General features: G+C 33.0%; 1 pseudogene across 1 annotated transcript; it reads right to left on the bottom strand.

Annotated features, from left to right (window-relative positions):
* Nucleotides 1-770: 770 nt before the first annotated feature.
* Nucleotides 771-26,321, bottom strand: LOC149511660 (putative beta-1,3-galactosyltransferase 14; annotated as a pseudogene). The gene is made up of 9 exons (XR_016333604.1): nucleotides 26,091-26,321; nucleotides 25,820-25,993; nucleotides 4,403-4,602; nucleotides 3,957-4,109; nucleotides 3,787-3,869; nucleotides 3,591-3,690; nucleotides 2,262-2,375; nucleotides 1,754-1,863; nucleotides 771-1,231 (listed from the first exon to the last, which is right to left on the bottom strand). The product of XR_016333604.1 is annotated as a putative beta-1,3-galactosyltransferase 14 (transcript).
* Nucleotides 26,322-27,532: the final 1,211 nt, after the last annotated feature.

A 27,532-nucleotide genomic window follows, 5' to 3' on the forward strand; every position in this document is an offset into this window, starting at 1 on the left:
CTAAACTTATTTTTCAAGGAGATTGACGTAAGTTTGTTCGTACTAAACATCTCACCCCTGGTGCTAAAATTATCTTTCGAGTTGAAGAGAATGGTGCCGGTGGTGCTCCAAGATACACCGTTGCAGCACAAAGGAGTTGCAATTCTTGGTGCCACTATTGGTTGGACTGAGGAGTTCTAATTAGTTTATGTCCAAGTTAGTTTGATAGACTTTTGTTGTTGTTATTGTTGTGGTCGTGTATTCATAACTCTTTTGCTTCTTAGAATTACTAGTATTATATTTGTTTGTGATAAATTTATGTACTCTTAATGTAACTTTTATTAGTATCACTAGTATTATATCTATATAAGTTGATTTAATTTTCATGGTTTATTGTTTTAATAATCTATTTCTTAGCTTTGAATTTTTTTCATTAATTTTTTTCAAACAATATTTTTCTTTCTTTTGAAATAAAAAAGGCCACGACTTAGGAATAGAAAATGAGAATGCAAGTTTTAAGATTCAAACTCTAAATTTACTTAATATCATTTTTTAAAATTGATTATATGAACTAAAAATCACTTTTCATTGCACTTATCATCGCTATTCATATTTTTTTAATTTACATGTTTAGACACCATTTTTTGTTACACTTCCCTTGTTTCTCTATATCGTGAATTATCATCTTATTATTACAAGAAATGTGTTAGCAAATTTGGATGATAACCGGATTTGGCACTTACAATGGAGAAAGCAGAAAAAATATAGATACATTGACTGCAAAAGACACATTACCAACAGCAAACTTTGAGGACCAATGTTTGAGGTCAATGGGTAATTTCAAGATCACAATTTCTAGCAGAGTACACTTAGCAATAGGCAATGGAACCAAGTGAATTGGTTTTTCATTTTAATCTTTAAAAATGGTAAAAAGAATGGTAATGTAAAAATATCTTGGCAGCTTAGTACTTACATCATCAGTAAAATACAGAAACAGACATATGTTACACACAAAAAGATTGTGGGTGACAAAAATGGCTTGGGATGATTGAACGAGGAGGGAAGTTTAGATGTCTGATGGCAGCAAGATCAACTTTACAGAGCAAACAATTCTCCAAAACACATTTCCATGTTCAAAAGAATTTGTGTTTAGGCCAATCAAGCTAATCATCGTCTGACGGTAAAGTTGGACTATTGAAGCAGGTGTCCTTCTGATGAAGTTCCAATAGCTTTGTCTCAGGATTGCATAGCCCTAAATAACAAGGGTAATGTTAGAACACAACATATCTGGAGATTTCGAAGCCATGGTTCTATCACAAGACATTTGCAACTTTAAGGCTTCAAAATTTTCTATTGATCTTGGACCAAGTAAATAGTCAGAGTGCAGGTTAACACTGTCCGGGTTTCTGTCAAGAGCTGTTCTGAACGATCATATTAAATCCATTAAAAGGCCATTAGGGAGTGTTGTTTTACGGGAGATGACCTAAGCTAGTACCAGATTTATGCAGATTTTGAGGAAATCTCTATCGGGTCCATATCACCTACATTCTTGTACACCTATGGATCACGTGTTGTACCCCTGCAATATGACTAATGGGAACATACCAAGAGAATTGTGGGAAATATAAAACATTAATATTTCACTATCCAAATCTTCGGGGATCATCTACACCAACCCTTTTTCTCGTTCTGAAGTCCATAGAAATAAATGATAGTTGGCAAGCTTAGAAAGACTATTGGCGCACCAATTTGTAAGCTTTAAATGAACACCAACCTGAACATTTGGGGATATCCCAGACAGCAATAGATGTAGGAGTACACTCTGGCTCACACATCATAACAAATAGAACAACATCATAACAAATCAGAGATCGGAAAAGGTAGTGGATGAAGCATCATTAGTAACATTACTTCATCTAATGTTACCAAATGAGCTGTCAAAGAGAAAGCACACGTTGCAATATGTATATTGGATTAAGCTTTCCTAATATTATCTCACTTTTCTTTATGAATTTCCATTAAAACCACCGCCCAACCTCCTCAATCACAACAGAGGACGAGAAAGATAAAATGCTTCATCAGCATAGATAATTTTTCAGTTATATTAGATGTCTTGAGAGAACAAGGCTGGCCATGACCCGAAAGTTCAAAACAAGGGTTGAAATTGGAAATATTTGGGAAACAAAACCACGACCCAAATATAGATGAGAGAACAAGAAACAATAATAGAGATGTGGTTTAATAGATAATTATGGGATTAGATCTGGAATCATTAAGAGTACCTGTTGTTTCTTAGAGCAACCAAACTTGCAACAACATCAGCTGAAAGTGCATATATAGGACCATAGGCATGAAGAAAGTACTCCTTGCCTAGTAGATAGGATAGTGGCTCATAACTGCATGAATTTAGACAAATCTGATCACTCTACAAGTATATGAGCATCCAAGTTAATATAAAGCCAACCTTTTTTGGTGCCATATGCTCTAACCTTGAGTCTTGTTTAACATAATTCACAATAGAAAACTATGACATACTCAACTTCTCAAAAATCTTCAAATCATATCCTCATTATATAAAAGTAAATGAAAAATGCAGTGGCAAAATATAATGTGAAAAGGTACATTACAACATCCTATACTGCACATCTAATCTCCAATGATGGAAGTGAACAGAAAGAACAGGATGCTTATTGCAGTTGAGATGCATATGGCCAAGAATGAACACTTCTTAATAATAAAGAGGTAAGATCAAAATGCATTTTTTATAGTGAAAACCAGTGTCATGCATCTTAAATCTTTCAATATTTAGAGGATTTTTTAAAGCTTTTTGTCCATATATTCATCCAGGCATTTATACATACATACATCTATAATGTATCCATGCATGTATACATACATTAGAAGGTATAGAGCATCATAATCTTAAAATATGAAATTATCAAGATAGAAGTTTGTCTTTTCTCATGGATAATTCAAGATCGAGGGCATCTTAATAACTTGGGTAATTATTTCTATATGATTATTCTAATAATAGTAGATGCTAAGACAAATATTATTATGTATAAGTAAAAACTTCTCTGCCTTCCTTGTATCAAATATCTGATCTGTGATTATAACCAAAGATGTGGAAAGAAATACAACTGCTATGGCTTAAAGTTTTAGAAACTTATTGATACTGAGAATAAAATGTAGCCCAGTTTAACTGATTTGGTTTTCCATTCTTTATGGATCCCTATGGTCATTTCCTACTATCATACCCTTAAAGCCAAAAAGAATTTAGCCGAGTTTCATAGTGAGAATAAATTTGTAGCCCGGTTTAAGTGATCTGGTTTTAAATTCTTTACGATTCTACATGGTCCTTTCCTACTACCTTAAAACCAACAAAAATTGCTGCTTTCTAGATTTTAATGGATGCCATTTAACTTCCCTCTCCCTTCTCGATTGAATTGCCGATATCAACCAAAGATAGCAAATTATTGTCTTTTCTATCAATTTACAGCAGAAGGCACTCCCATCAACCAACACTAACCCCAAATATGAAGCCAAAAAGCAGTTGAAACATAGAGATATCTAAACCATATGTTCAAACTAGTAAATATAACAATACTAACCATTTCAGCTTAGGATCTGTAAATACCGGACCCTTTTTCATGCATCCAAGGTAAGTCTGAGAGTGGGAACGTTCTTTTGCTAATAGAAGTGATAGCCTATCTGCAAATCAAGCATACAACATAGTAAGTCACTCAATATGCATTAATTACATATACCGCCAAACACCTGCATAAAAGAGTTAATAAATCAACTCACCTGGCCTCAAATATATATCATCATCAGCTTTGACGTAAAACTCGGAATCATAGAGTGTGTACGCAGCTTTAAAGAATGCTAACCTGAAGCACAAATTCTAAGTGAGGGATCTTCTTTCAAATGAATCACATGACTAATGGATAACTAAAATATTCGAAAAAAGAACTAACGTTTTGTATGGGAGCTTACTATACTCCTCAATATCTAACAAAATGAAATCATCATATTCTGCAACTTCTTTTTACAGCTCTGCCATCTTTGACTTATCATTGGTTCTACCAATAACAAACCTTAAAGCTAATCCTGTTGCTTCTTCCAACCTGAAAAAAATTAAATTTATTAAAATTAAGTTGTATTTGATTAACAAATGAGCAAATATTTACAGATTTTTTCAATTCTTGAAAAAAAATGTGACTTTGCTTTTATTTTAGTGTATAAGAGTAGCAACTATACAGATCTTAATTGTTCTTAAATTCATGCTGAAACATAATATAATTTTAATTGATAATTCAAGCTTAAATGTTTGCTTCTAAAATCAAAATGAAAATACAATTAATTTCATATGAAAAAATAAATTATAACTAAATTACTATAATTAAAAATTTTATATACCGTTGTAAGGCCATGCCGATCTGCAGGCATCCAAGTCTTCCTCAAGGACCGTCTCCGACCGGCCGAACCGAACCCAGTTTGGATCCCAACAAAGCCCATAACTTTGTGCCTCTTCGTCCCATTATCATCATCTCCACCAGCACCACCGTTATTCCCATTCCCGGTTCTATCCCAAAGAACACGGACGGATCTCGGGTCGGAGCTCTAACAATTTCTCTCTCACCAGAATTCAATTTTAGAATCCAACTCCAATTGCTATTCAGTTATTTCCCAAGAGTGAGGCTAAATGCATTAGCCAAGTATTTGAATCCCATTAAACATAACAATTTCAATCTAACGTTATTTTGAGAATTTTAATCTGTTCCCAAAACATAATAAATCAATAAAAATTTAATAAAAATAAATAAATAAATAAATAACTTCTAAAAACTTAATTTTAAAATACAAATTGAACTCCTAACTAAATAAAGTATTTACATCCACTAAAATTTATTAGGTTAATGGCTTATACAATCGTTAAGCCACGTTAACTTATTAAAATATGTAAAATTTACACATAAATGATTACAATTAAAATATTTAAATTTTCATATTTATCTCATATTAAAACTAAGCTTATTAGTTAATTTTATTAAATTATAAAATCACCGAATAGTAATAATCCAAAAAAAATTCTAACACATGTATGTGCAAGTATTTTGTTGTGACAAATTTCATGTATTCTTAATTTAACTTTTATTATTTCTTTTTATAAATCAAAAGCTTTTTATTAATAAGAAATGAAAAAGCTAGAAAGCTAGGAGTAAACGTAAATAATATAAGCTAAGCTTCAAATACACAAATCTAAATTAATCACCAAAATTATAAATATAAATCCATATTAGTTAACATTCAAATCAAATTATCTTTTTCTTACGTGAATCTAACAAAAATCAAATAAATAGAGCTTGTAAATAAATCACCAAATTATAAGTACAACGACACAAATAATTTATGTGAAAAATTTTTCTATAACAAAAAAATCATGAGCAGCAACAAATAATTTTTATTATTAGAATAATGAGAATACAAAATTTTCTTTAGCTAAAACTAAAGGTATATAACTACAATATCTTAAGATTAAATAATTTTGGTAAAGAAATAATCTTGTAAGAAAAAATTACAGAAGTTTTAACAAATTTAGAGATTAACAAATACTCATAAAATTAATAGATAAAAAATTAGAAACTCGATTTTCACCGTTTAAATTGAAAAATAATGAGTCATAAATACACTGATAAATTTTTAATTTAATATAGTATATATATTATATTATAACATACAAAGTTACATGATCAAAATTGTTTATGTGGATGCCTAGATGGATAATCTTTTTTATTGACACATAGGATAATATTTATATTATTTTACTCATCGAGTAAAATTTTTTAATAAATTATATAAATTCAACATTTTGGATAATTATTTTAATTGAAATTAAAATCTATCTAAAATTAAAAATTTTGCGTAAGATTTAAATTCAAATATATTAAATCATAATTTATCTTTTCTTTTTAAATTTAATAACAGTTCCAAGTATATATACTTAATAAAATTTTATTTTCTGTCAAATAATTATATTTAATAAATTTTTTAAATTTAATATTTTTAGATAATTATTTAAATTTAAATCAAAATCTATCAAAATTAAAAAATATTTAATAAATTATTTAAATTTAATACTTTTATATAAGTTAATGAACTATTGACTAGAAAGCATATATGTTTAAAGTAATAAAAACTTACATTTTTATCTGAAAATAAGAGATATTTAAATGTTGATAAAAAAATTAGATAAAAATTTGTTTTTGATTTGAAAACAAATATAATGTTTTATTTATGTTCTAATTCAAATATTTTTATGTTACATATTTGGTTAATTTATTTATTTCTCTTTAGTCCATAACTTTTTTTAAATTTGCTTAGATTGATTATAATAAACTTTTTGTATTATATATTTTTTGTTTTATTTATTTCTTTAATGTTTTTATTCTCTATTAATTATAATCAATCTTGATAAATTAATATGTAAAATTATATTATCTATTTCCTTTTGTTATATTTTTTATTATCGAATTTCTTTGTTTACAATGGATGATATGAGAAGAATGATGATCATTACCATATCTAATTCACAAAAAAATGCTATCAATTATGTTAAAAATGATTAAAAATAAAAAATATTTCAAAAAAGAAAGTTTGTACGGATAACATAAATAACTTTTATATAAAAAATAACTTTATTTCAAAATTATTGTTTCTTTTTTATCTAAAAAATAACTTTATTTTATTGACATATATAAAAATAATTGTTAGCCCAATATATTTATATAATAATAATAAAAAAAACTAATAAAAAACAAATAATTATAACAAAATTAATAATTGTGATTTGTTGTTCAATCAAATATATATGTACACACCATCAAATTAACATTTTAATAAGAACAATTATTAATCTTAACTATTTAAATATTGATTCTTGATTTTTTATCAAACAAGAAAAAAGCGGTAGCAAAATTTTTAGTATTTAGCAAATAAATTGAAGAAAATATTTTTAATAAAAATTTTTTTTATAATTCTTAAAAATTTACAAAAATTTAGATTTTTTTTAGATGAATTATAATATATTATGTATAAATTATTATTTAATTGTTACTTAATATTTATATATATATATGATTATTTATTAGATAACTCATTAAAAAATAAATTTAAATTTATGAAAAGTGTAATAAAAAATCTTGTACATTGTATGAGTTAAAAAAACTAATTAGATAATAAATTAATCTCGATCAAACTACTTAATCGAAATTAGACAAAATTTTTTTCTCTATTTTGCTGTCACACTTTTTTGTTTCTTTTTCTTATCATAAGAATTTAAAATCTTACGATCAAGCATTAAAAGATTAAAAAATCCTTGATGAATGGGCTTTGGATCAAGGAAGGAAACCAAGCTCAACACACCAAAACCATAAATATAAACCCATATCAGCTAACATTCAACGCTCAAATATGTGAAAATAGTAAAATTTAATACGAATTTCAGATCACATATATAGTTCTTTGAACAAACTAACAACGACCATGAATAACAAATCATCTTCAAAATAGCATATCACAAACCCAATGATGTCCCTGCTAATTACGAATCATATCTTAAATATCCGAGCCAATAAACTAGTTGATAAGTCAAAATTTCAAACTCCTTACAATAAAAGAAGCCACCAACGCAACTCACCTCATCAAATCCCCAAGCAGACCGTATCTTGAAACATAAATTTAGTACTTCCCTGGCTACACTCACCAAACAAATAAATTTAGTCTTAGGGTCAATCAATTCATACAAAAATTCTTCAATAAAAAAACCTTTCAAGAGATTCAATTTTTCCAAATAGAAGATAAACCCAACTTCTTACCAAGACACCATAAAGCTTCACTTTCCTCTCCTATTACTTGATTTCGTGAAAACTACCGTGGCTATATATTTGTAATTGATCTGGTCAAGATGTTCAAAATCAGGTGTCAAAGTGTTACAACCTTGGATCCCTTTGTCCGAAATCAAGAGGCCGCCTGTTAAGCGTACTGCTTATCATCTTGCATTGCATTGCATTGCATTGCATTGCATCTGATTGGGTAAAAGTGAAAGGAATTGAGGAAAAGAGATTTAGGATTTTTAAGTCTAAAACTAGGTGAACAGGCGAACCATACAAGTTTCGACATTGCTTCATATTTTTTTGCTCTGTCTGAATTAGTTATTAGTTTGATGAGGTAATTAATTTTGTGAATATTTCATTTTTATAGCATTTCATCAATTAACCTAACCTTGGGATCGGAGCATATTGCTCGGAGAATGTTACCTTCGGTTGGTTACTCACAATAATATGATGGAATTTGAACCTGAGATCTAATAATTTCAGAACTTTTTTACCATATGTCAATTTGTGACAAATCAACTTCATTGTTGAATTTTCCTATTATTGTAATCTCTACTCAAGTTAAAGGAATTATTGTAAATTATCAATTCCATAACATTAGTAAAGTAATGCAAAATAATTAAATAAATTGCAAATACAAATACAATCTTGTTTAGGCTTAAGATATATACAAACAAACATTTAAAAGTGGCAAAATACATTGTGTAATTTGATCTTCTTAAGAAATATTAAAAAATAAACTGTTATTAGTATTAAAATATGAACGATATTTTCTATGAACAACTTGCTTTTTTCTTTAATACTCTCCACTTTACTAGAAAGTAAAAAAAGTTACAATAAAAATAAAGAAAATAATATGATTAAAACTTACTAATTGTCGTAATGATTTTGTGTTCGCCCGACAAATTTGGAAACGAAATAAAAAACTAACGGAGTCGCCACCAATCTTTTTTGGCTAGGTGCGATTGGCCACCTATTAAAACATATCCTTTCAATGAAATTTTAAAATTAATTAAAATTTATTAAAAAGATAATTTTATGGTCTGCGAAACAGTCTGGGTTCGGGAGTCGGTTACGCGTGGGAAATGATTAGCACCCCCACAACGCCCGTAAAAAAATGGTACCAATTAACAACGTGTTATCCTTTGATTTTGATACAAACAGTCTTATTTTCAATATTCGAAAAATAATTTCTTTGATTTTTTTATTTATTAAAAAAAATTATTCTTGAGAAAAATAAATCAAAATCCTTTTATTGAAATAATTCTTAAAATGTTCCGGTACGTTGGTAACATTAAAAGAACATTTTCTTACCTAGAGATTTCTTAGGCATCACTTCTCGGAATACCATAGAATCTCATCCTAGGAGGCTCGAATTTATTTTTCGTAAGAAAATGTCATGTAAAAAAAATTTATTCTCGAGAAAAAATAAATTAAAACATTTTTATTGAAATAATTCTTAAAATGTTCCAGTACGTTGGTAACATTAAAAGAACTCTTTCTCACCTAGAGATTTCTTAAAGCATCTCTACTTGGAATACTTTTAGAATCTCATCTTCGGAGGCTCGAATTTATTTTTCGTAAGAAAATATCATGCATGCAATGCAAAATATTACCATGTTCATGCACACATTTTATTCTCCTTTGTTAGAAATTTTATTAATTATTTTATTAATTTTTTAATTTTGATTAAAATTTTGAAGAAAAAAAGGAATTTAATTATATTGAAGATTTTCTATAAATATTCCAATACGCTGGTAATATTTTACAAAAAATCTTCTCACCTAGAGATTTCTTAAAGCATCTCTACTCGGAATACTTTTAGAATCTCATCCTTGGATTAAATTTCTTTTCTTCTTATTTTTATTACTTATATTTTAATTTATTAGCTAATTTTTATTTATTATTAAAAAAAATCTTTACTGTATTGAAAATTTTTTTATAAATACTCCAATACGCTGGTAGTATTAAAAAAAATCTTCTCACCTAGAGATTTCGTAGGCATCACTACTCGGAATATCTTTGAATCTCATCGTCGGATAAAAATTTCCTTTTCTTTCATTTTTTATTACTTTAGTATTATTATTAAATTTATTTTTATATTATTTGTTTTAAAGTTCATTATAAAAAATTTAATCACAATTTCGTCATTTAATCTAATAAATATAAATATTTTAACATACATAAATATTAAAAAATAATATATAAAAAATAAAAAAAAATTTTTTTTACCTGAATCGGACCGGTCAACGATCCGGTCAACACGCGGTTTAGTTCGGCGGTTCGGCATGGCGGTTCGATTCGGTCTGGTTGGTTCGGCGATTCACTACCGGTTCGATTCGATCTAAGCGGTTCGATCCGGTCCAGTCAAACCGGTCAGAGTCGATGAAAGAGGTGGATCAACGGGTCGGGTTACGTGGATCCCGGGTCAGATTCGAGTCAATGCGCGGATACCCCTTAGCTGAAACGGCGTCGTTTTGGGTCTTTCCCTAAACGACGTCGTTTTGAGTTTTTGCCTTGCTATATATAGCTGAAGATTTTTTTTTTAGTTCATTTGGCTTTCTGTTTCAGAAAAAAAAAAAGAGAGGGAGAGAAAGAGCTGGGGGAAAGGTCCGCCAGTCGGTTGCTGTCCGGCTGTCGAAGCACCGCGTTGGCCGCTGTTTGCCGGTCACCGGTCGCCGTCTCCGATGGTCAAAAAATTTCAAAATTCACCCACAAGCTCTTCTCGAGCCCCTGAGCGCAGATCTAACCTCCTTTTCACCAAAAGGAGTCTCAAAATTCATAGATCTGCAGTCAAAGTTTCGACATTTTTTTTTTTTTACGTTCTTTCTCTTTTTTTTTTTTTGAAGCTGACCTTTCTTTTTCTTCTTCGTGTAGGAAGCTTGGCGCTGGGTTCCTCCCTGCGGGGAGGACTGTGTTAATTTTTTTGTATTTTTTTAAAAAATTTTTTTGTGCAGCAGATCTGGTTCTGTTTGTGGTTTTTTTTTTTTCGGTTGGCTTTTGTTTGGGTATTTGGGGTGTTTGGGTGGGTAGATCGAAATTTTTTGTTCCTGAACTCTCAAGCTGGAAAAATTTTTGTTGTAGAACTCTCACCTCCAAAATTTTTTTTCTTCCTTTTTGTTAGAGTTTATGTGTTGATTTTAAAGAGTTTCAATTAAGTGGGATTTGGCTGGCTGTAGGGTGGTTAGTTGGTAGCTGTAGGGTGGCTGGCAGGAGGCTGGTCGGGGGGTTTAGTTGGGTTGGTCGGGGAGTTGGTTGGGTGGCTGACAGGGAGTTGGTCGTGGAGTTGGTCGGCGTCGTACCAACTCCTTGACTTCTGTCTGATTTTCGTTTTGTTTTTTTGTTTCTTTTATTTTTTTTTCTTTTTTTATTTTTTTTGTTAAATATTATTATTATAAAAAATAAAATAGTAGATCCGGACAAAATCGGTGTCTACAGCTGCCCTTCTTTGCACATTATTGAGAATCAAGAATAGGGCAAAGACAAAGACAACGATTTTGTTCGAAAATAAATCGTGATTTTTTTTTATTTTTTTTATTTTGGGAAAGGGCTCCTCTTAGCAAAGGCTCAACAACTTTAAAATTTCATTTTGGAAAAGCTCTTCTCAGCAGAGGCTCAACAACTTTAAAATCTCTTTTGGAAAAGCTCCTCTCAGCAGAGGCTTAACAACTTTAAAATCTCATCTGGAAAAGCTCCTCTCAGTAGAGGCTCAACAACTTTAAAATCTCTTTTGGAAAAGCTTCTCTCAGCAGAGGCTCAACAACTTTAAAATCTCATCTGAAAAAGCTCCTCTCAGTAGAGGCTCAACAACTTTAAAATCTCATCTGAAAAAGCTCCTCTCAGCAGAGGTTCAACAACTTTAAAATCTCATCTGAAAAAGCTCTTCTCAGCAGAGGCTCTACAACTTTAAAATCTCATGAAAAGGCTCCTCTCAATAGAGGCTCAACGACTTTAAAATCTCTTGAAAAAAACTCCTCTCAGCAGAGGCTCAACAACTTTAAAATTTTTCATCTGTTTTCAAATTTGAGTTTTCATCTTTGAACAGGTAAATTTCTCTCTTTTGAATTCCTTTGTTTGATCATTGTCTTTACCAAAATCTTGTTTTTTTTCATTAAGAAAAGGAAAATTTCTATCTTTGTTACAACTTTTCATGGATGCATGTACTGAGTGTTCATGATGTAATGCATGTAATGCAATCAAAATCGTTCATTGTAGTAAAAAAGTTTTGGAAATCTCTCGCTTTCGGCTTCTTTTATCCGAATTCTTATATGACCAATCTGTCTTCAACATCTGACCACAATATTTTTTCTTCAAAAGTCTACAACATCAATGTCTTGTCATGCTTTTCTCATCCTTTTTCATTTACCTTTGTCAACTTTAAAAGTAATGCTGAGATCTTTCATGTTTATTTTTCTTTTCATCATTTTAAGTTCAAGACAGATAAAATGCAATCACATATTTCTCTAATGAACAAAAAAAATATCAAATAAGGATAAAAGAAATGATAGGCATTATTTTCAAATGAAGGATAATGTATTTCCTATGGCTGATAACAAGTGTATGTCAAAGTGTTTGAGTTGAAATAAAGGTGTCAAAAGAATGATCACAAGATAATCATGAACAAAATATTCTCAGATTCTTTTTCTAAAACTAAATCAGATGACTTTCTTGATTATTCAGAGTTCGTCAAACTACACTTGCCCCTGCATTGTGGGATCTTTTCTTGATGATGCTTTTGCTTCACATCTAAGCCGCCTTTTTAGGTTTTCAACTTAGATAAGTCATCATTTTTTTAAGCAAAATATTTCTTCACAACATCTAAATTTATTGGGGTAGGCAAATCACCTCCGTCCATTTCTGCCAAAATCAATGCCCCGCTAGAAAAAACCTTTTTCACCACATACGGGCCTTCCCAATTTGGTGTCCATTTCCCTCGATTATCATGTTGATTTGGAAGGAATCTTTTTAGCACTAAGTCTCCTTCCCTAAAGCAACGGGGATGAGTTTTCTTGTCATGTGCTCTCATCATCCTCTTTTGATATAATTGACCATGACAAAGTGCTGACAGTCTTTTCTCTTCTATGAGGTTTAACTGCTCGTAGCGATTTCAAACCCATTCTGTTTCCTCTAACTCTACCTCCATCAGGACTCTTAGTGAGGGAATTTTCACTTCGACTGGTAGCACAGCTTCCATACCATATACCAAAGAGAATGGTATGGCTCCAGTAGACGTTCTGACTAATGTTCTATAAGCATGCAAGGTAAAAGATAACTTATCATGCCAATCTTTGTAAGTTTCAGTCATTTTTTCTAGGATTCTCTTGATATTCTTATTTGCAGCCTCCACTGCCCCATTCATTTTTGGACGATATGGTGTCGAATTACGATGACGGATCTTGAACTGAGTGCATACTTCATTCATCATTTTGTTGTTCAAGTTTTTGGTATTATCAGAAATAATTGTCTCCGAAAGCCCATATCTGCATATTATCTCTCTTTTCATGAACTTACATACCATAGATCGGGTCACGTTAGCATATGATGCAGCCTCTACCCATTTGGTGAAGTAATCAATCATCACAAAAATGAATCTATGCCCATTCGAAGCTTTTGGAGTGATGGGACCAATGACATCCATGCCCTACATTGAGAATGGCCAGGGAGGAGCTAGAACGTGTAATGTTGATGGTGGAGCATGAATCTTGTCAGCATAAATCTGATATTTATGACATCTCCTAGCATAATCAATACAGTCATTCTCCATTGTCAACCAATAATAGCCAGCCCTCATAATTTGTCTAGCCATCATATGACCATTTGCATGTGCCCCACAAACTCCATCATGCACTTCTTCAATAATCTTCTTTGCTTCAGCTACATTTACACATCTTAAGAGCACTTGGTCTCGACCTCTTTTGTAAAGGATATCTCCGTCAATGAAGAAATTCATAGCCAATCTTCTAATAGTCCTCTTATCATTTTCTGTTGCATGTTCTGGGTACTGCTGGCTTTTAATGTATTGCATGATATCATGATACCATGGCCTTCCATTAATTTTTTTTTCAACACCTGAGCAATGTGCTGGTACATCTTTCACATCCAACTTGATGGGTTGGATTTCAGTATTTGCATCTATTTTGATCATTACAGCTAGAGTAGCCAGTGCATCAGCAATTTGGTTTTCCTCTCTAGGTAGATGCTCAAAGTGAACTTCTTTAAATTGCTTGACCAACTCAGAGATGTATTTATGATATCGAATCAACTTAGAGTCTCTTGTTTCCCATTCACCTCGTAACTGATAGATGACTAAAGCTGAATCTCCAAACACATCTAACACTTTGATCTTCTTTTCAATTACTGCTTGTAAACCCATAACACAGGCCTCATATTCAGCCACATTGTTTGTGCAATTAAAATTTAATCTGGCTGTGATGGGGTAATAATGTCCATCAGGAGATATCAAAATTACCTCAATACCATGACCTAAAGCATTAGCAGCTCCATCAAAATACATCCTCCATGATTTTTCAACAGGTTCATTTTTTTCAATGGCCATCACATCCTCATCAAGAAAATCTAATTTCATTGGCTCATAATCTTCGACTGCACGATCAGCAAGGAATTCAGCTATTGCATTCCCTTTTATAGCCTTTTGAGTCACGTAAATGATATTATATTCTGAAAGCATAACCTGCCACCGTGCTATTCTTCTTGTCAATGAGGGTTTTTCGAAGATATACTTAATAGGATCCAGCTTTGCTATGAGCCAAGTAGTATGATAAAGCATGTATTGTCTAAGCCTTCGAGCTGTCCAGGTTAATGCACAACACATCTTCTCTAATGGTGAATACTTTGACTCATAATCAGTGAACTTCTTACTCAAGTAGTAAATTGCTCGTTCTTTCTTATCAGTTTCATCTCTTTGCCCCAGCACACATCCCATTGAATTTTCATGCACTGTCAAGTACAAAATCAAAGGTTTTCCTGGCTTTGGTGGGACCAACACAAGTGGATTTGACAAGTACTCTTTGATCTTATCAAAAGTTTCTTGGCATTCGTCATTCCATTCTCCATGATCATGTTTTCTGAGAAGCTTGAAAATAGGATCACACTTATAAGTGAGTTGAGAGATGAAGCGAGCAATATAATTTAATCTCCCTAAGAAACCTCACACTTCTTTTGAGGTATGAGGAGGAGATAAGTTTTGGATGGCTTGTATCTTATCCGGGTCCACTTCGATTCTTTTTTCACTGACTACAAAGCCCAATAGTTTTCTTGATTTGGCTCCAAATGTACATTTGGCAGGATTCAACTTCAACTGAAATCTTCTCAATCTATCGAACAACTTTTTAAGATTGACTATATGATCCTCTCCTTCATGAGATTTTGTAATCATATCATTTACATACACTTCTATCTCTTTATGCATCATGTCATGAAAAAGAGTCACCATTGCTCTTTGATAAGTAGCACCAGCATTTTTCAATCCAAAAGGCATAACTTTGTAACAGAATGTCCCCCACATGGTCACAAATGTAATTTTTTCCATATCATCTCGAGCCATCTTGATCTGATTATAGCCTGAGAAACCATCCATAAAGGAAAATATGAAGTGCCTAGCAGTATTATCCACTAGAGTATCGATGTGAGGTAAAGGAAAGTTATCCTTGGGGCTTGCTCTATTTAAGTCTCGATAATCGACACACATTCTCACTTTTTCATCCTTCTTAAGAACTGGCACTATGTTGGCTACCCATTCAGGATATTTTGCCACTTCTAAGAATCCAGCATCGAATTGTTTTTTCACTTCCTTTTTAATTTTTAGCAGCATCTCTGGTTTCATGCGTCTTAGCTTTTGCTGCATCAACTTACATCCTGATTTTAAAGGTAACTTATGCTCTACAATATCAGTGTTGAGTCCTGGCATATCCTGGTAAGTCCATGCGAACACATCTACATATTCTCGGAGCAGCTCTTCTAGCTTCTTTCTTTCAGCTGGTAAAAGAGATGTACCAACTTTGACCTCTCTTTTGTTCTCACCATCTCTCAAATTTACTGATTCAGTAATTTCTTGGTGGGGTTCAATTGGCTTATCTTCATGTTCTATTAATTTTAACAAATTAGGAGGCAGTGTGTAGTTATCTGAATCTTCCTCATTATCAAGTTTATCAATATGAATTAAGTTTTTAAAATCAAATCCGAGATTATTGCCATGATTATCTTCATGTTCATTATTTGGGACCTTGCAAAGGGTAAGATGAAGAGAATATTGGCACACAAAAATGGAATGGCAAGAAAATGTAGGAAAGAAAAGAATGAAAGGTAAAATGAAGATAAAAACAATAGAAGAAATGTGGATGCATCTTCTAAGTCTTTTATTAAAATGACAAACATAAACACACCATAAAAGATCTCTTAATACTCGTAAAAAGTAATTAGGGATTTAAAGTTTTCACATTACTTTCCCAAAGTTTTAAAAACAACAGGCAGCTCTGTAACTTTCCAATTATCCAGCTCAAAATCTGAGGGACAAGGGTACAAAACAGCTATACACTTCGACTCTTCTTTTCTTCATCATCCACCATTTGAATGGCCAGCTCTGAAAATTTTTTCATGAATTTTGCACTTAAGGCTCCAGGTAAATCTGAATAAATGTATCCTCCCGAGTGAAAAGAATCATAGAGGTATGGAATGACTATGGGCTCTGACTCCGGCTCATATCCCTTAAGATTAGCTATCCTCTTATCTCTTTTCTCATTCACCATTCTTACTCTGTCCCCTTTTGTTGGTTTATATCCCAAGCCAAATCTGTCTCTCTTTTCATATATGGTTGATGGCTTCGTGATTCCTTGCAAGTTCTTCCCAAGTTCGGCTTTAGGTTGCCATCCCATCTTGGTAAGCTGTTTGACTACCATTTTAGTAGTCGTAGATAAGTGTGACGAATATAATTTAGCTCTTTTAGCTATATATGTTGCATTGGCAATCTCCAAAGATCTATAAGAACATTCTAGAGCTTCATCTGTCGATTCCACATAAAGAGTATTTATCGGTTGAGTTACTAATAAATTTTCTTCTCCTGCCACACATGTTAGCTTCCCTTCAATAATGAATTTGACTTTTTGATGTAATGAAGATGGAACAACACCCGCCATATGGATCCATGGCCTACCCAATAAACAACTGTATGAAGGAGAGATGTCCATAACTTGAAATTTCACATTGAAAATGCATGGGCCAATTTGCAATGGCACTTATATATCTCCTAGCACCTCTCTTCTGGTTTCATCAAAAGCTCTCACTATCATATGACTAGGTTTCATATAAGATCTATCAACAGGGAGTTTTGCCAAAGTAGTCACGGGCATAACATTGATGGATGAACCATTATCAATCAAAACCTTAGCCATTATATGACTTTTACATTTCACAGTAATGTGAAGAGCCTTGGTACTTCCTTTACCTTCAGGAGGAATCTCTTCATCACTGAAAGAGATATAGTTTGAAATCGTCAGATTGCCAATAAGCTGTTCCACATATTTAACAGAAGCATTGTGAGACACATATGCTTGATTTAACACTTTCAGCAAAGCATTACGGTGTGACTCTGAACTGAGCAATAATGACAATAGCGAAATTCTAGCTGGCATCTTGTTAAGCTGTTCAACCACGCTATACTCGCTATGTTTTATTAACTTTAAAAATTCTCTTACTTCACTTTCAGATACTGGCTTCTGCCATTCTTTTTCTAGAGTTGTGTCAAGATCACTCTGACTTTCATTTTCTTCTCCTACCTTGGCTTTCTTTTTTCTAGCTTTTTCTAGAGCTTCTGAGGTATAACACCTTCCACTTCGAGTTATGCCTCCTACACCCGTTATGTTGGCAGTGTCTGGGTTAACTACGCCATCATACTTCCAAGGTATTGCTTTATCATTCTGATATGGAAAAGGGCCAAGAACTTTAATTGTCACCACTGGTCGAGAGACGGGCTTTTCTAGCTTTGATGTTGGCTTTTCATCATAATAGATAGTTATCGGTCTACGTATAAACTTATTCTTTGAATCAATGGTAGACACTTCAGCTTTCACCAATTCTTTTCTTTCTTGGTAAAACTCTATTCGACCTTTATTCATCAATTTTTGCACCTCCTGATGGAATTGATGACAATTCTTGATAGAATGCCCCAGAACACCTCTGTGATAATTACAACTTTCAGTTGAGTTAATTATTTCAGAGTAATTTTGAGGTTCTATTGGCTTTAACATGTCAGCTTTGACCAATACTTCGAACACTTTAGCCATAGGAGTTTTGACCTCTTCTATTCTTCTTTTCACATAGCTTGTTTGCCCATCAACCAAAGCATTTATTGATGGTCTGATATGATTTGGTAGAGGGTTCCCATTGACATTTGAAGTCCCTTGTTGGCTGGTATCAAAATTTAATACTCCTTCATTGATTAACCCCTGCACTTTACGCTTCAAAGCAGTACAGTTCTCAGTGGAATGACTTGGATTCCCATAATGATAATCACAATGTGCATTGGGGTCATACCATTTGGGAAATGAAGGTTTCATAGGTTCAATGATAACAGGAGCAAGCAGATGTTTCTCAACAAGTCTGGGATACAAATCTATGTATATCATGGGAATGAGATCAAAAGTGGTTTTTTCTTGGGTATTTCTCGGGGCTCTCAAACTAATATTAGGACTAGGTTTCCATCCTGGTCTGATAGGTGCGGCAGGATGATTGTAGGTGGGTGTCTGAAAGGATGGCTGAAAATAAGGTGGATAAGCTGGTTGTGATAATGACTGGTATGGTTGATATGAATGAGGGATGGATGTAACATGGTTTACAGAAGGGTAATGGGTCTGGTATACTGATGTAGGATAAGGTGTGAAACCTCTGAATTGTTGGCCCATATAGTTCACTGCTTGAGCCTCATTCTCTTTCTTTTTGGGAGCTCCAGCTTTTCTTGCTCCACTTGTCTCTCTCGCATCGAGCTTACCATTCTTTATGGTATTTTTAATGATTTCACCTGATATCACCATATCTGTAAAGTTTTTGGTTGCATTGCCTATCAATCTTTCATAATACGGTGCTTTCAAAGTGTTCACAAATAAAACAGTTATTTCTTTCTCAGTGAGAGGAGGTTAAACTTGTGCAGCCACGTCTCTCCATTTTTGTGCATACTCTTTGAAGTATTCAGTTACTTTTTTTTCCATGCTTTGAAGAGACAGATGATCTGGAACCATATCCATAATATGTCGATATTATGTAAGAAATGCCTTTGTAAGCTCTTGCCAAGAACGAATATGAGTTCTATCTAACTAGACATACCATTTAGCTGCAGAACCCATAAGACTATCTTGAAATATGTGCATTAACAACTTTTCATCTCGAGCATATGCTGCCATCTTTCGACAATACATGGTGATGTGGGTCAAAGGGCATTTTATGCCATCATATTTTTCAAATTCAGGGATCTTGAATTTAGGCGGAATTACCACATCTAAAACTGAACAAAGGTCAGCCGCATCTGTGGAGCCATAAAAATTCATTCCCTTACAGCCCTAAGCCTTTCTTTCAATAACTTCATCTTCTTTCGGGCACTAGTATCTTCTACCTTTTCAGGTGTCTTCATCCCTAGTTTTTCTCTTTCCTTGGGATCATCCAAATCAGGAACTAAGATTGGCTCAGGTGATTTTTCTATCATAATGGGATTAACAAAATTTTGAAATTGTCCTGGAGCAGGTATGGATGTCATTCCTGGATAAGGATTAGGATATCCATCGAGAGTAAGAATTGGTACTCTAGTTCCTTGTGAATGTTGGTTCAATCGTGGCTCAAACCCTGGAGGATAGACAGGATCTACCATATCTGGCGATTGTTCTTGAAAGCTAAGATTTTCTTCCACTGCTTTTCCTTTGTCAAGTTTTTTGAGCATATCCATTATTGTACTAAGATCTCCTTTTAGTTCTTCTTGAGCTTTCTCAATTCTCTCAAATCGACTGGCTTGTTCTTGCTCCATGATTCTTATCTGTGTCCTAGTATTGTATGAATGACGAGTGGGTTGGGCTGAAATTTTTGATGGGCGAGCTATTCTTGAACCTTTATTACCACAAAGTTTTTATTTTGACAAAAAAAAATTAGAATGCTATGTGTTAAAAATTTGTTTTATGAAAAATGATGTATATGATGCATGAATGCAAGTGAGAGATATTTATTCTTGGACGAATTTCAACATCAAAAATTTTTATTGATCCCATACAACTTTTATTACATTGGATTCAACACCCTAGAGTTATATCCATAGAAGCGTTTGACTTGCTCATAATGGTCCTTCACCTCATCTAGAAAGTTCACTAGGCGCTGTCCATATTCTCTTATGGGATTGACTTCTCTTTTTAATGCTTCTACCTTTTCAACCATCTCCCATGCTTTCCTTACTGCCTTGCAAACTTGATTAGTCAAGTGCTCTATGTATTGTTGCCTCCCTAAGCTTTCTGCCTTCCATCTCATGTGAGCATCCCTTTTTGAATCACATGTGAAGATCCAATCTTTTTTCCTTCTATGCCACTCATCTATCATTGCTGAAATATGGCTTTTGTGGTCTTGCAGTTGTAGCTCTAACCTTTGAATCACCTGGTGAAGTGATTCTTTTTCGTTCAGTACTTCGAAGTGCTTTCTTCTCTCTTTTACGAGCATGACTTTTAATCTTTCCTTTTCATTTTGGCATTCCACCAATCTTGCTGAGGTTGTAGAGTATAATCCCTTCCAATTCTGACATTCTTGAGAAATTTTAGTGGTCTCTTCTTACTTTTCTTGAGCTTTGCCCTTCCATTGGTTTATTCCCTCTTGGAGCTCATCCATTTCACGTTGTCAGCCAAGGTAAGACTTGGTAACTTTTTTAGTTTTGAATTGAACTCGTAACCTTTTATTTTCTTGGTGTAGATCTTTCAAGTCACTATTAGCCAAATCTCGTTCTTTTATGACTTTTTCTAATATGCTCCCTTGTATCTCTGTTTCATATTTTAATTGCCCTACTTTCTTGTGAAGTCTCAAATTTTCTCTTCTTATTTCTTCTTTTTCAGCTTTTAATTCTTTCTTGATAAGCTCAACTTCTGATAATTGCACCTCTTTTGAAAGATTAACCAATTGATATGAGCTATCATCAGGAGGAAGTATTATGTCTCTGGGCCGCATTACTTTCCAAATTTGGTAGTCAGAAGTGACTTTGTCGATAAGAGGCCCTAACCTCATTCTTTGTGTTCTCTTCCATGCTTGGATCAACTGCTCCGAAGTTCTTAATGGATTCGATTTCCCATAAATGAATTCTACTTGGACCAGGTTATGAGTAGCAGAAACAAACTATTTTACACCAAATTGCCTAAGTGTCATCAATGGAGCGTAACTTATAACGCCCCATAGCCCTAATAACGGAATCCATGGCCCATTTCCTCCACGATACAACAAGGGCACACGAGGCATCCAAGGCGTCATCCATTCGATTTCATCCTCAGTAATCTTTCGCAAGAAAAGGACCCATTCTTCCTTAGTCTTTAATGTCGGCCATTGGCTTTTGCAAAATTCTTCGAGTGGTGTTTTATTTCGAAGATATGGTTTCGAGAATGCACTCTTCCCACATTTGAAATGACTTTTGACCCATACTTATAATAGAGATGCACATCCTATGAATAGACCTTTCCCATTTCATCGACAGAAATTCAATGACCTGATGGTTTTGGCTAGGACTGCTGGAGCGGGATTAATTGTTTGGGTTTTAATTTGCTCGAAAAAGTCTACCACAGTTATCTCAATGTAACCCAAAGTCTTCAAAAAGATTACCATGCCATACAATGCTAGAGCAAACACATCCATACCTTGATCATTATCCAAATGCTCCTGAATGAAATTTTGAAAAAAGTCCCAACGAATGCCGAGATGTACACCTTTAAACTTCACAAATGAATCAATGGTTTCTACTTTAACCTCCATAAGCTTGGCTAACTTTTTACGATAATCTGATTTTGGCTTTCGGGTAAATACTTTATCTGGATATTGTAGTTCTATATCGAGCAAAATCGAATACTCCTCGATGGTTGGCACCAAATCTTTCTGATTAAAAGTGAAGCATCTATAGGATGGATCCCAAAACTGTATAGCTACTTTGACCAGCTGTTCATCAACCACTACTGAAATGAGGGATGCAATCTTCCCATATTTTTTGCAAAAGCTTTCTTTTCCTCCCTTACTTAACTGACCCCAGACAGCAGCTAACTCTTTTAAATCATTCTGTGTGAGATCTAAATGTACTTTTTCGGGTAATTCAGACACATAACTGGTAGGCAAACAATCTTTATTCTTTTGTTGAGCCTCTTTCGACCAAACATGTACTTCATTATACGACTCACATGGCACACTGACTGAGGATGAGCAAATTTGTAGTTCTATGGGATCCATGAAAACTTCTTAGGAGAAATGTCCTAGAGTAAATATCTCGATGTAAAACTGTATGATATGATTAATGTAACAAAATTGAGTTAGTGTGAGGATGTGGTTTAAGAAAAAAATATTTTTTTTTGTTTTGTTTTTGTGTTTTGAGATTTTTTTGTTTGTTTTGTTTTGTTTCGTATTATACATAACTTTTGTTCTTGGATATTTTCTACAAGAAGGTGGGCGGAGCTCTACATAAGGTTGGTTTCTTAGGCTTATTATATGCTGGGTTTGGATTGACAGGGTCTAAAGGTTTCCAAATTGTTCCTTACTGTCGTCCATGATGGACTAGTAAGGCACCCCGATCCTCACCCATTACAGGCTACGAACGGAAAGGGTTCAATTCGAGTGAAAGTATTTCGCTTGCCATTGCGGAGGTTATCACCTCACGAAAGTATAGGTACTTTACTTTCTCCTATAAAGGACGGAGCCTGGGTATAGAGCTCATGTATGAGATGTATCGTGCCATTGTGTGCAAATATATCCTAATTTATTGACAGTAATATATATAAAAAATAAAACATAAGAGGCATAGTAAGAGAAATGTGTGTGAATTTTTTTGCTTTTTATTTTTTGATTTGTTTTTATTTTTTATTTTTTGTTTTTATTTTTTACTAAAAATGAAAAATAAAGATTTAAGAAATTGATTAAGACTGTTTTAAATCAAAATTTAAGGATAACAAGTAGTTAATTTTGGCCTGACTCTCGAAAACAAAAGGCATTCCCCAGTGGAGTCGTCAAGCTGTCGTAACGGTTTTGTGTCCGCCCGACGAATTTGGAAACAAAATAAAAAATTAACGGAGTCGCCACCAATCTTTTTTGGCTAGGTGCGATTGGCCACCTATTAAAACATATCCTTTCAATGAAATTTTAAAATTAATTAAAATTTATTAAAAAGATAATTTTATGGTCTGCGAAACAGTCTGGGTTCGGGAGTCGGTTACGCGTGGGAAAGGATTAGCACCCCCACAACGCCCGTAAAAAAATAGTACCGATTAACAACGTGTTATCCTTTGATCTTGATACAAACAGTCTTATTTTCAATATTCGAAAAATAATTTCTTTGATTTTTTTATTTATTAAAAAAATTATTCTTGAGAAAAATAAATCAAAATCCTTTTATTGAAATAATTCTTAAAATGTTCCGGTACGTTGGTAACATTAAAAGAACATTTTCTCACCTAGAGATTTCTTAGGCATCGCTTCTCGGAATACCATAGAATCTCATCCTTGGAGGCTCGAATTTATTTTTCGTAAGAAAATATCATGTAAAAAAAATTTATTCTCGAGAAAAAATAAATTAAAACCTTTTTATTGAAATAATTCTTAAAATGTTCCAGTACGTTGGTAACATTAAAAGAACTCTTTCTCACCTAGAGATTTCTTAAAGCATCTCTATTCGGAATACTTTTAGAATCTCATCTTCGGAGGCTCGAATTTATTTTTCGTAAGAAAATATCATGCATGCAATGCAAAATGTTACCATGTTCATGCACACATTTTATTCTCCTTTGTTAGAAATTTTATTAATTATTTTATTAATTTTTTAATTTTGATTAAAATTTTGAAGAAAAAAAGGAATTTAATTATATTGAAGATTTTCTGTAAATATTCCAATACGATGGTAATATTTTACAAAAAATCTTCTTACCTAAAAATTTCTTAAAGCATCTCCACTCGGAATACTTTTAGAATCTCATCCTTGGATTAAATTTCTTTTATTCTTATTTTTATTACTTATATTTTAATTTATTAGCCAATTTTTATTTATTATTAAAAAAAAAATCTTACTGTATTGAAAATTTTTTTATAAATACTCCAATACGCTGGTAGTATTAAAAAAAATCTTCTCACCTAGAGATTTCGTAGGCATCACTACTCGGAATACCTTTGAATCTCATCGTCGGATAAAAATTTTCTTTTCTTTCATTTTTTATTACTTTAGTATTATTATTAAATTTATTTTTATATTATTTGTTTTAAAGTTCATTATAAAAAATTTAATCACAATTTCGTCATTTAATCTAATAAATATAAATATTTTAACATACATAAATATTAAAAAAATAATATATAAAAAATAAGAAAAAAAAATTTTTTTTACCTGAATCGGACCGGTCAACGGTCCGATCAACACGCGGTTCAGTCTGGCGGTTCGGCATGGCGGTTCGGTTCTGTCTGGTTGGTTCGGCGGTTCACTATCTGTTCGGTTCGGTCTAAGCAGTTCGATCCAGTCCAGTCAAATCGGTCAGAGTCGATGAGGGAGGCGAATCAACGGGTCGGGTTGCACGGATCCCGGGTCGGATCCGGGTCAATGCGCGGATACCCCTTAGCTGAAACGGCGTCGTTTTGGGTCTTTCCCTAAACGACGTCGTTTTGAGTTTTTGCCTTGCTATATATAGCTGAAATTTTTTTTTTAGTTCATTTGGCTTTCTGTTTCAGAAAAAAAAGGAGAGAGGGAGAAAAAGAGCTGGAGGAAAGGTCCGCCGGTTGGTTGCTGTCCGGCCGTCGGGGCACCGCGTTGGCCGCCGTTCGTCGGCCACCGGTCGCCGTCTCCGATGGTCGAAAAATTTCAAAATTCAGCACAAGCTCTTCTCGAGCCCCTGAGCGCAGATCTAACCTCCTTTTCACCAAAAAGAGTCTCAAAATTCATAGATCTGCAGTCAAAGTTTCGGCATTTTTTTTTTTACGTTCTTTCTCTCTTTTTTTTTTGTTTTTGAAACTGACCTTTCTTTTTCTTCTTTGTGCAGGAAGCTTGGCGCTGGGTTCCTCCCTGCGGGGAGGACTGTGTTGATTTTTTTGTATTTTTTTGAAATTTTTTTTTTGTGCGACAGATCGGGTTCTGTTTGTGGTTTTTTTTTTTTTTCGGTTGGCTTTTGTTTGGGTATTTGGGGTGTTTGGGTGGGTAGATCAGAATTTTTCATTCCTGAACTCTCAAGTTGGAAAAATTTTTGTTTTAGAACTCTCACCTCCAAAATTTTTTTTTCTTCCTTTTTGTTAGAGTTTATGTGTTGATTTTAAAGAGTTTCAATTAAATGGGATTTGGCTGGCTGTAGGGTGGTTAGTTGGTAGCTGTAGGGTGGCTGGCAGGAGGCTGGTCGGGGGGTTTGGTTGGGTTGGTCAGGGAGTTGGTTGGGTGGCTGACAGGGAGTTGATCGCGGAGTTGGTCGGGCAGCTCGGAGCCGTACCAACTCCTTGACTTCTATCTGATTTTCGTTTTGTTTTTTTGTTTGTTTTGTTTTTTTTCTTTTTTTGTTTTGTTTTGTTTTGTTAAATATTATTATTATAAAAAATAAAACAGTAGATTAGGATAAAATCAGTGCCTACACTAATTATAGGCAAAATATAATAGTTAGAAGTACATTGTCTCACCCTAATCCTAAACTATATGAAAAGTCGAAATATAAAAATTGAAAATTCTAGGTGTTTAAGACGCCGACATAAGGCTTGGTTACTGAACCAATCAGTAATGTTCCATTGAACTCATTAACTTCACTAATGGAGTCGAATGTAATTCCACCATATCCATCCAATTGTTTCATAACTTTTCCTTCTTGGTCATATTTGATCCCAATGGGATCAAGGGCATCATTTTGAATGCTCCATAACCTTCCAGTGCTAAGAGCTACCTAACATTAGACAACTACAGGTTTAGTAAAATGAATGGTGAAGGTATGGCAAATTCTTCCCAACCAAGATTTTACCTTTGCCATTTGAGTATTCTACCATCAGATACACCAACATATGGCTATTTTCCTTTGCAATCAAAGTCGATGCTTTCAGGTCCCGTAAAATGGGTGAGGTTGATTTGGTGGTAATGCTTTGGGATAACATCACCCTCATGAATAGGAAGCTATTGTTGGGATTGTTTGACGTTAAGAGCGAGGAAAACACAAGGAACAAACGCTTGAATGAATGAAATTTCTTCATGGTTGAATTGGTAACACAGCTAGCCATGGAGATATAAGAATTAACTTGTAAGAAAACTTATAATATGTAATAAATGTGACAAAACATTACTCGAAAGTGAAGGAAGATGTGAACATTGGATATATATTTATGGTAGTAACTGCTTGAGAAGTAATAAAATCCAATTTCAACCTAAATCAAACTACTAGCTATAATGGGCAGAGACGGATCAAGGGTGGGGGCATTGGAGGCAGCTGCCCCCACTAAAATCTTGAAACTTGAGTATTTTTATTAGTAAAAGACCCCAAATATAAATAATTTTTGTAGTTACTCCCACTATAATTTCAAAATAATAAGTAGGATTATTAGAAATAAATTCAATTTTTAATTTTTTTGTTTTTTACCTCCCACTAAATGTAAAAAAAAAAAGTATGAATCTTTATAGTATTGAAATATATATGTATGTATTAACAAAATAAAATAAATAATTGAACAAGTTAATGATTCAAAATATAAATATAAAATTTATTTTTTACTATACTTATTAAAGAGAGAACAAAGTATTTAGACTTTTTTTTTGTTTTAAAATTAGTACTTGTTCACATGTGCTTGTTAAAAAAGATCACTAATAGTAATTTCATAATGTGGCCATAAGATAACACTTTTTCTTTTTTACTTTGTTATGAAAAATATATAAAAAAGGGTTTTTGCTTTGAAATGTATATTTTCTATAATATTTTTTTCTTTTTTCAATTAAATAAAAAATTTTGTGTGTAATAAGGCATCTGAATTTGGTTTCAATACATAAAAGCTATGATCAAGTCCGAAATTTAAGCCAATTTATTCTTGTACTTAAAAATGACATATAATAGATTTATGATTTAAATTCTAATGTCTATAATATTTTTTTATTTCGAAATTATAACATTTTTTCTAAAAATAAGAAACCATGGTCAGTTATACAATAAATTGTTCTATTGTCAAGTCTGAGGCCCATAAATTGTCAACTGTAATGAAATTGTCATTTTACCATAAACTAAAACTTACTGTTGAAAAGAAATAGAATTAGAATTGTCAAAATATTTGGCATTTTGTGGGCCATGTTTCTTAAATGACCTTTATTTTCCACTTTTCCATGTGGATAACAGGAGCATCTCCATGGGCCACATGTATGTTCACCACATGATTGGTTGCAAAAAAAAGTTAAAGAATTAGGAAATATGGGCCACAATCATTGTTTTCTTAAATGGCCCAATCAA

Source organism: Durio zibethinus, chromosome 25, assembly GCF_047325235.1.
Source record: "Durio zibethinus cultivar Kanyao isolate XHJ-2024 chromosome 25, ASM4732523v1, whole genome shotgun sequence".
NCBI lineage: Eukaryota > Viridiplantae > Streptophyta > Magnoliopsida > Malvales > Malvaceae > Durio > Durio zibethinus.